Raw genomic sequence first — 8353 nt, 5'->3', positions numbered from 1 at the left:
TTGTCCATGCACTGAATGTGCAGGAAATGGTGCCACCAGGTTCTCCCATAGGTACACAATTAAGGGTAGATGATGAATCATCTATTGGTGGCAATGATGAGCCAAATGTGGCTGATATGCAGGCAGGACAGCAAGCTGAAATGCCCTTGAGAAGAACATCTAGAGTGTCTAGACCGCCTGAGAGATTTGTTCCAGGGGTAGATGCTTACTGATTGCAGGGAGCCTTATTGCTATAGAAAGGCTATGATGCGCAAGGATCAGCGCAAGTGGGAGTATGCTATGCAATCAGAGATGAGTTCACTCATAAAGAATGGACTCTTGTTGCTCCACACCCCATTGGAAAGAAACTCCTTTTCTTGTCAACAAGTTCATGGGATGCACTATCTCTGTGAAATCATCACAAAAGCGTTGATAATACTTGCTCTTTCCTAGAATTCTGTGAACACTAGTGACACTCTCAGGACTTGGCAATGCCATGATTGCTTGAACCTTGTCAAGATCCATTTGCAGGCCTTCTTCAGACACAATATGCCCCAACAAGACTACTTTTGTTTGAGCCAAATGACACTTGGTAGGATTTAGACACCCTTTTGCTTCATCAATCCTAGGTAAGGCCATCTTTAGCTTCTCCATGTGATCTATGCGCCGAGAATAAATGCAAAAATAATCCAAAAACACCCTTATGAACTTTCCCAAGTAAGGCTCGAGCACTCGACTCATGAACTTTTGAAATGTAGCTGGTGCATTGGTCAACCCAAAAGGCACCACTCTGTAAGCAAAAACTCCCCAAGGTGTGACAAATGATGTTTTCTTTTGATCTTCCTTTCGAATACGAATTTGAAAGTACCTAGAATACCCATCACATACATAATACATCTCATGCCCTGCTACTTGGTCTAGTATTTCATCTTGGAATGGCAAGGGAAAATGATCCATCTTAGTGCATGCATTCAAAGGACAAAAGTCCACACAAACCCCCCACTTATTTCCTTTCTTTGGTGTGACAACTACAGGAGATATCCATTCTGAATCATCAACAGGAAAGATGAATCTCACCTCAAGTAGTTGTGTTACCTCTTTCTTTAGTGGCTCAGCTTGGATCACCCCCAATCACCTTAAGCGTTGCACAACTGGCTTGCTTTTTGGCTTCAACTCAAATCTTGTGCTCCATAAGAGAGACTGGTCAAACCTGTGAATAGCTTGTTGCAAAGAGACATGGAAAATCATCTAACATATCCAAGTACTGGAGCTTCTCACTACTTGATAGAGAATCACCAAGAAGCTCTTCATTGCGATGGCATCGCTTAGTGTGCTCCACATCCTCCACATGAAGTGTCTCTACAGGATCTTCTTGTACCACCACCTTGTTCCCTCCTGACTCATCCCGATCAGCACCAAGACAAAGACCAAAGGCCACTCCTTCCACCTCACCCTCTGAGCTAGACTCCTCGGAGCTACACCCTGTCTCTTCTTCTTCATCGGTTAAGTCAGAGCTCGAACTCTCTGATGTTGAAGATTCCTCCTTGACAACTTCCTTTTTGCGACTTCTGATGTTGTAGCGCACCTTGTTATCATTTCCCTGCAAAATCAAATCTCCAGTATCCCACTTTTGAACAGCCTTCACCTTGCGTAGCCAAGGCCTTCCCAAAATCAATGGATGGCATGTGCATCTGGCTTGGTAGGGATCACCTGAAAAGTAGTCGGCACATAAATTCCACATACATCCACTTCTACATTCTTCACAACTCCCAAGGTCTTAACCTTAGTGTTGTCACCTAATTTGATGCGATAAGGAGAGGTAGTACTAGAGTATTTTAAATCAGCATCTATCATGGTCTTCTCACTCATGACATTAATCGACGCACCTCCATCAATGTAAACATTAGAAATCACTTGACCATCAATGATCACATCAACCACAGGTACATCATCACCAATATCTATATCTACCTTTTTAACAACAAGAATGGCACTTTTCTTCTTTTTCTTCTTTGACACTCTTGTGCTTGCTAGCTTTCCCCATTCTTTCTGTAGTTTTGGAGACAAAGCAAGTAATTGACCAAAGGTGATATGAGCTTCCTTTTCTTTAAGGTCAGACAACAAGTCATAGCTTCCAATGCCTTGTCCTATAGGAAAGTCTGACTGGCTAATTCTCCTTCTAAATGCCCTCTTTTTCTTAATATGGTGTTCCTCTTCCTGATGTTTCTCATCTACTTCTTCCTTGCTTTCTTCTTCTTCTTTTGCTTTACCATGCCCCCGTTTAGCCATCATTACCTCTCTTTCCTCATCCCCTGAAGAAGCTTCTAACAAGGATACTTCTTTTTCTTCTTTCTTTTTCAATCTAGGACACTCGGGGCGATAGTGACCTTTTTCATTACATTCATAGCAAGTGATCCCACTCTTATCTCGAGGCCTATCCTCACTCTTTGGTGCTCTAAGTTGTCGTGTATTAACCAAATGCAATTTCAAATCAGCAAACCCTGCCATCAATTGGGAGATATTATGATCTAACTCAGAGGACTTTGGCACCTGAGGAGCACCCATTACCTTCATCTTAGAAGTTGAAGCTGTTGAAGACACAAAAGAGGATTCAATCTTTAAAGAAGCTTCTTTCTTGGTCGCAATGCAAAGTGCCTCCAGGTATGTTGTTGGATCTTTACTCATACTTTTGAGCGAAGACGAGGCTCCAAAGCCATAACAAATTTGCTCATATTTAAGTGCTCCATCCCTACGAGACTTTGAGGGGCCAATGATGCAGATGCCACAGCTCGCAAAGCTGCCCTTTCATACTTTGTCCATAAAGTTTCATATTAGATTGCCAACGCAGAGACAATCTCACCCTTTCCTTGATAGAACCGGTCCAACTGCAACATCAAAGCATTTGGCGACTCCACTACCCTAAATCTCTGCTTCATTGCAACCAACACTTGGTCCCAGTCCTCCTTGGTAGAGTCCGGCAAGGCCTCATGCCAACTCAAGGCTACACCTTCAAGAAAATCAAGCAAAATCTCCACCTAATCCTTCATGGACCATCCATAAAGCTGGCATCCTCGAACAAAATCCTGAAGATAAGACTTCGGGTCTTCCCCTTGGGTCCCTCGAAAAACTTGAATCTTCACCATGATGAAACACAAAAGGGAAACACCAAGATCCAAATAATATCCCAAACAAGATCCCACAGATCCTTAGTATACCAAGACCAACTTATTATGCATAACCACTTGTTGAAAACCCTCCACAATGTGATCCTCAATAAAATCTTCAAAAATAAGTGACCAACCAGCACCATGAAAACATTGTGTATACATGCATTCAAGAATCACCCTTCTCACAATTGGAAGTGCACATAATAGCTTCAAGATATTGTACTCTTCCTCATTTGCATAGCAAAAGAAGTTGAAAGCATTGAGAATCACCACTCCACTGTTATAGTCAAAAACTACCCAAAGACTCAACTCTTCTTCACACCAAGTTGCCAGTGCATGAAACAATCCCCAATCTATCATTGTGCCTGCTACCGACGTTGTCGATTCACCAACATATTCAAGAGTGCAAACATAAAGGATATGATCATGATGACCGTGCGAATAGCTTGAGCATCACCTTCACAATCTTCTAGTTCTCTTAAACGAGCTGCAATCTCTTCTAACGGAGTTCTTTCAAGCATCTTCTTTATCACATCAGAAAACACATGCCTATACTAGGCATAACATGCAATCAAGTACACCCGAGACCGTTTAGTAAGGTGGGATGAATCCAATACCAAACGTACCCGGCGTCTCCACCAAAAGATGTGACATGAAGTTGGGGGTAATAAACTTCACGCACCCCTTCACTTCCTACTGCTTTTGAACTGAGTGATAGAGATATTCATCATTGTGAAAGGGACATTAAAAAGAAGCTTTTATACCAAGAGACACACATCATACTATCCTCCCTTATATGAGAATGAAGATGGTAACATCCCAAGTGATGTTGTACTCAAGCATAGGGAGAAGGAAAGGATCAGCGGAGGCCATAATCTCAGCAAGCTGGTCTGTGTGAAAGAGAAGATCGATACGTTGTTGAAAGAAGATCTTGCAGCTCAACATGACATGAACTGATATATATCAAGGAGTTTGAAGGGGATGATTGGGTCGGATGGGTAGGTTCCGAGGAAACATTGCACCTTCTTCATAGACACCTTTACACTTAGCTCAAAACACTCTCCAAACTATCATAAGACACAAATACACATAACTTTTAGAAAAGACATGGTATAAAATATTCAATCACATATTAAGATGCGCCTTGAAATGGGCTTCTCTCTGATATAAGTTTTGTAAGAAACAAAGAAACGGTCGGAAAGATATGGGCAATTTTCTGGACGGGGGTAAAAACTATCATGAAAACAGACTGTCAGACACAGAGACTCATAACTTTTTACAGTAGTATCTGATTCAAGGTCTAATCACATAGAAATATGCGCCTTGAAGAGAGCTCTGTGCTGATATAAGTTTTATCAAAATTGGACTACCAAGGAGCAGAAAGTTATGATGATTGAAAACACTAACAGGGGGTCAAACTATCATAAAAACTGCCCTCCACCCATGCTAATTTTGCCTGAGCAAGATGCTCCCTCAAGACTCCACTTCATCAACGATCCACCACTCATAGATTTTGCCTTGAAGAGAGTAAGTAACTCCCTTGGTGGCTTGAGAAATGGATGGACCATATATGTGCGATGAGCGGCCCCCGAATAGAAAGAACTTTTAAGGCTTTGAAAGAAAGAAAAGGGAAGAGAGACTCAACAGAGGGAATACGAAGTGATCTTCATTGTCAATAGAGTGAGGCTCCACTCCAATGCAACTCAAAATGCTATAAACAAAAGAAAGAAGAAGAGGTTTCATACGTACAAGAGGGAGCGGAAGCTCCAAGACTACTCATAGAGAGAGAATGAACTAGAGAGAGATGGACTCAAGAGTCTACATAAGAGAATATCTACAAGAGGGAGAGAAGGCTCATGGAAGAGGCTTGAGGAGACTAGAGCTACAGCAACATGAGGCCTAATGGTGGAAGAGATGATGAACAAGGGAGAGGAGGGCTCCTTTATAGAGATTTTGTCACCCTCCACCCATTTACAATTGCTGTCTGTAGATTCTTTTCCCCATCAATCACATAAGCTCTTATGTCACCATCCATGTCCTTTTTGGCTACTCTTGTCATGTGTCCCATCAAAAGATGCTCAAGACTCTTAAAATATTGAGAAAGTCAAGAGTCTCCCCACATGGAGCCCATAGGGACCCTCTCTTTTTTATATGTCCACATCCTCCTTATTCCACATGGGAATTCTAGAAGGATTCCTCTTGACTCCACACTCCTCCACATGCCTTCGACATGCTTGGCATGTGGCCTCTCTTATATTATTGGAACACATGGACATGAGCCCCCACCTCTTTATATGACTCTCTTCTTATTTTCTAAAAACCCATAATATCCCATACACAAATAACTCTTACCCCATACCAAGGTATTTATAATTCATACCTATGGTATTTACAATGATCCATTCCACTCATCCTCTCAATCCCATACAATATCTTAGAAAATAGAAATAAGTGAGAGCCGCTAGGCTATCACTTGATACTCAAACTCTTATCAAACAATGAAGAAAACAATACCAATGCCAAATAAAAAATATCAATTTTAAGCATCACACTACTTTTAGTACGCTTGCTTTCCTTCACATACTTTTAGCATCGCGCGACTTGCTTTCCTATTAACAGACATAGATCTGGGCATCCACACTTATCTCCAAGCGCTCACACTCATCTCCAGGCTTATACAGTCATCCCCAAGCATACAAGAGAAGAGGGTGAACAAGGAAGTAAGAAAGAGAAGCAGCTTTGAAGGACAAGAAGCTTCCATACCTCTATCCAAGGCAAGTCTCTTGGCAGTTGATCTTCTTTGGAAGTTGCTCTCTTTGGATTTTCAAAAAGGCGTCTGTCAGAGCGTGTCTATAGACACGTCTAACAACACATCTAATTTTTGAGAAAACAAACAGTCGCACCTGTAGATGCGTCTATAGACGTGCTACGATAGTTTTTCTTGTGTGTTCTTCCCTTTCCCCTTGCCCTTGCCCTTCCTTTTCCTTCTCTTTCCCTTCCCCTTCCCCTTCCAAGAAAGGGATTGCATGAATGATGGAAATAAGTGATTGCATGAATGATGGAAAGGGATTGCATGAATGAAAAAAGGGATTGCATGAATGACGGAAAAGGATTGCATGAATGAAGAAAGGGATTGCATGAATGAGGAAATAAAGGATTGCATTCTCTTTTTCTCTCTTTTCTCCTCTCTTTCCTTCTCTTTTCTCCTCTCTTTTTTTCTCTTATCTCCTATCTGTTTTCTCCTCTCTTTTCCTCTCTTTTCTCATCTCTTTCCTTCTCTCTTTTTCTCTCTTTTATCCTCACTTTTTCTCTCTCTTTCCTTCTCTCTTTTATCCTCTCTTTCCTTCTCTCTTTTCATCTCTTTTCTCCTCTCTTTTTCTCTATTATCTCCTCTCTTTTTCTCTCTTTTTTCTCCTCTCTTTCCTTCTCTCTTTTTCTCTCTTTTATCCTCACTTTTTCTCTCTTTTTCCTTCTCTCTTTTATCCTCTCTTTTCGTCTCTTTTCCTCTTTTTTCTCCCCTCTTTTTCTCTCTTTAATCCTCACTTTTTTTCTCTTTTTCCTTCTCTCTTTTATCCTCTCTTTCCTTCTCTCTTTTCGTCTCTTTTCTCCTCTCTTTTTCTCTCTTATCGCCTCTCTCTTTCTCTCTTTTTTCTCCTCTCTTTCCTTCTCTCTTTTTCTCTCTTTTATCCTCACTTCTTCTCTCTTTTTCCTTCTCTCTTTTATCCTCTCTTTTCGTCTCTTTTCGTCTCTTTTCTCCTCTCTTTTTCTCTCTTATCTCCTCTCTTTTTCTCTCTTTTTTCTCCTCTCTTTCCTTCTCTCTTTTTCTCTCTTTTATCCTCACTTTTTCTCTCTTTTTTCTTCTCTCTTTTATCCTCTCTTTTCGTCTCTTTTCCTCTCTTTTCTCCTCTCTTTTTCTCTTATCTCCTCTCTTTTTCTCTCTTTTTTCTCCTCTCTTTTCTCCTCTCTTTCCTTCTCTCTTTTTCTCTCTTTTATCCTCACTTTTTCTCTTTTCACTTTCTCTCTTCTTGTCTTTTCACTTTCTCTCTTTTTCTCTCTTATCTCCTCTCTTTTTCTCATTTTTCTCATTTTTCTCCTCTCTTTTTCTCTCTTTTTTCTCCTCTCTTTTCCTCTCTTTTCTCCTCTCTTTCCTTCTCTCTTTTTTCCCACGTGGAGCTTCAATAGCCTGACATTGAGCAAGTAGATACAGACTCCTGTCACTCTAATTCAAAGAATGTAGGAGTCTGTAAATGCTTGCTCAATGTCAGGCTGTCACTCTATTTTTTCTTTTGAATCTCGTGACGAGGGCATGCATGATGGAAAGAGGGCACGCTCGATGGTAATCTTCTTCTTTTCTTTTCTTCAATTCATCATGTGGCGAGGAAGCTCTTCAGCCTCATCTGATCTTCAGGATGCCATCTTCGAGAGTTATATAACATTTTGGGACACCCTCCCACTCCTGGGGAGTTATACACATACATGACGGTGGCGGGTACTCTAAACACCCCCAGGAGTCGATAGTATAGACTCCAAACCACCCCAACCCCACACCAGTTGAGGTTACCCCAGTGGAGTCGAGACAGCCCAGCCAGCTATAGAGTCGAGTCCTTCTCCCCCCCTACGTTCAGGAGGCCCTTCTGCCTCACAGAGTCACCGGCGTACTCCCATGCAGTTGAGAGTCGCTTCTTCAACTATGAGTGGCCAACGTACTCCCGTGGAGTCGAGAGTTGCTTCTCCAGCTACAAGCGATCAGCGTACTAGCTCGACACGAGAGGGCAGCAGGTGTAGTAGCAGGGAGAGCGGTGGGGGATGCATGGCACAGTGCTTTGGGGGGGAATGGTGGGGGAGGGGATGATTCAGATGATGCAGACGTGCCAGAGGGTGATGGTACGATCTTCTATGACATCACTTAGACAGGAGGGATCTTGATGGATGCATGGGGGAAAGACATCATGGCCTTCATGCGCTCTGTAATTACTAACAACTACAGAGATTGCTTTATTCACTACAAAGACTAGCCAAAAAAGTTGGCTAATGAGACCCTCACTGCTGTTCACTCTAGGTATCCCAATCCCCCCAATGTTCAGTTGACAGATGAATGGGCCAAGTCAAAGATTGTTATGATACTTGCCAATAAAAGATCTTCGCTTAAGAGGTAGGCACTAGCCGAGATTGCCAAGAGAGAAGGAGGTCAACCACCAAGGGGCCAA

The sequence above is a fragment of the Dipteris shenzhenensis genome, chromosome 11 (genome assembly GCF_047967505.1).
Source record: "Dipteris shenzhenensis isolate YYH24624 ecotype China chromosome 11, Dip_SZ_1.0, whole genome shotgun sequence".
NCBI lineage: Eukaryota > Viridiplantae > Streptophyta > Polypodiopsida > Gleicheniales > Dipteridaceae > Dipteris > Dipteris shenzhenensis.
This window is presented reverse-complemented; position numbering follows the sequence as displayed.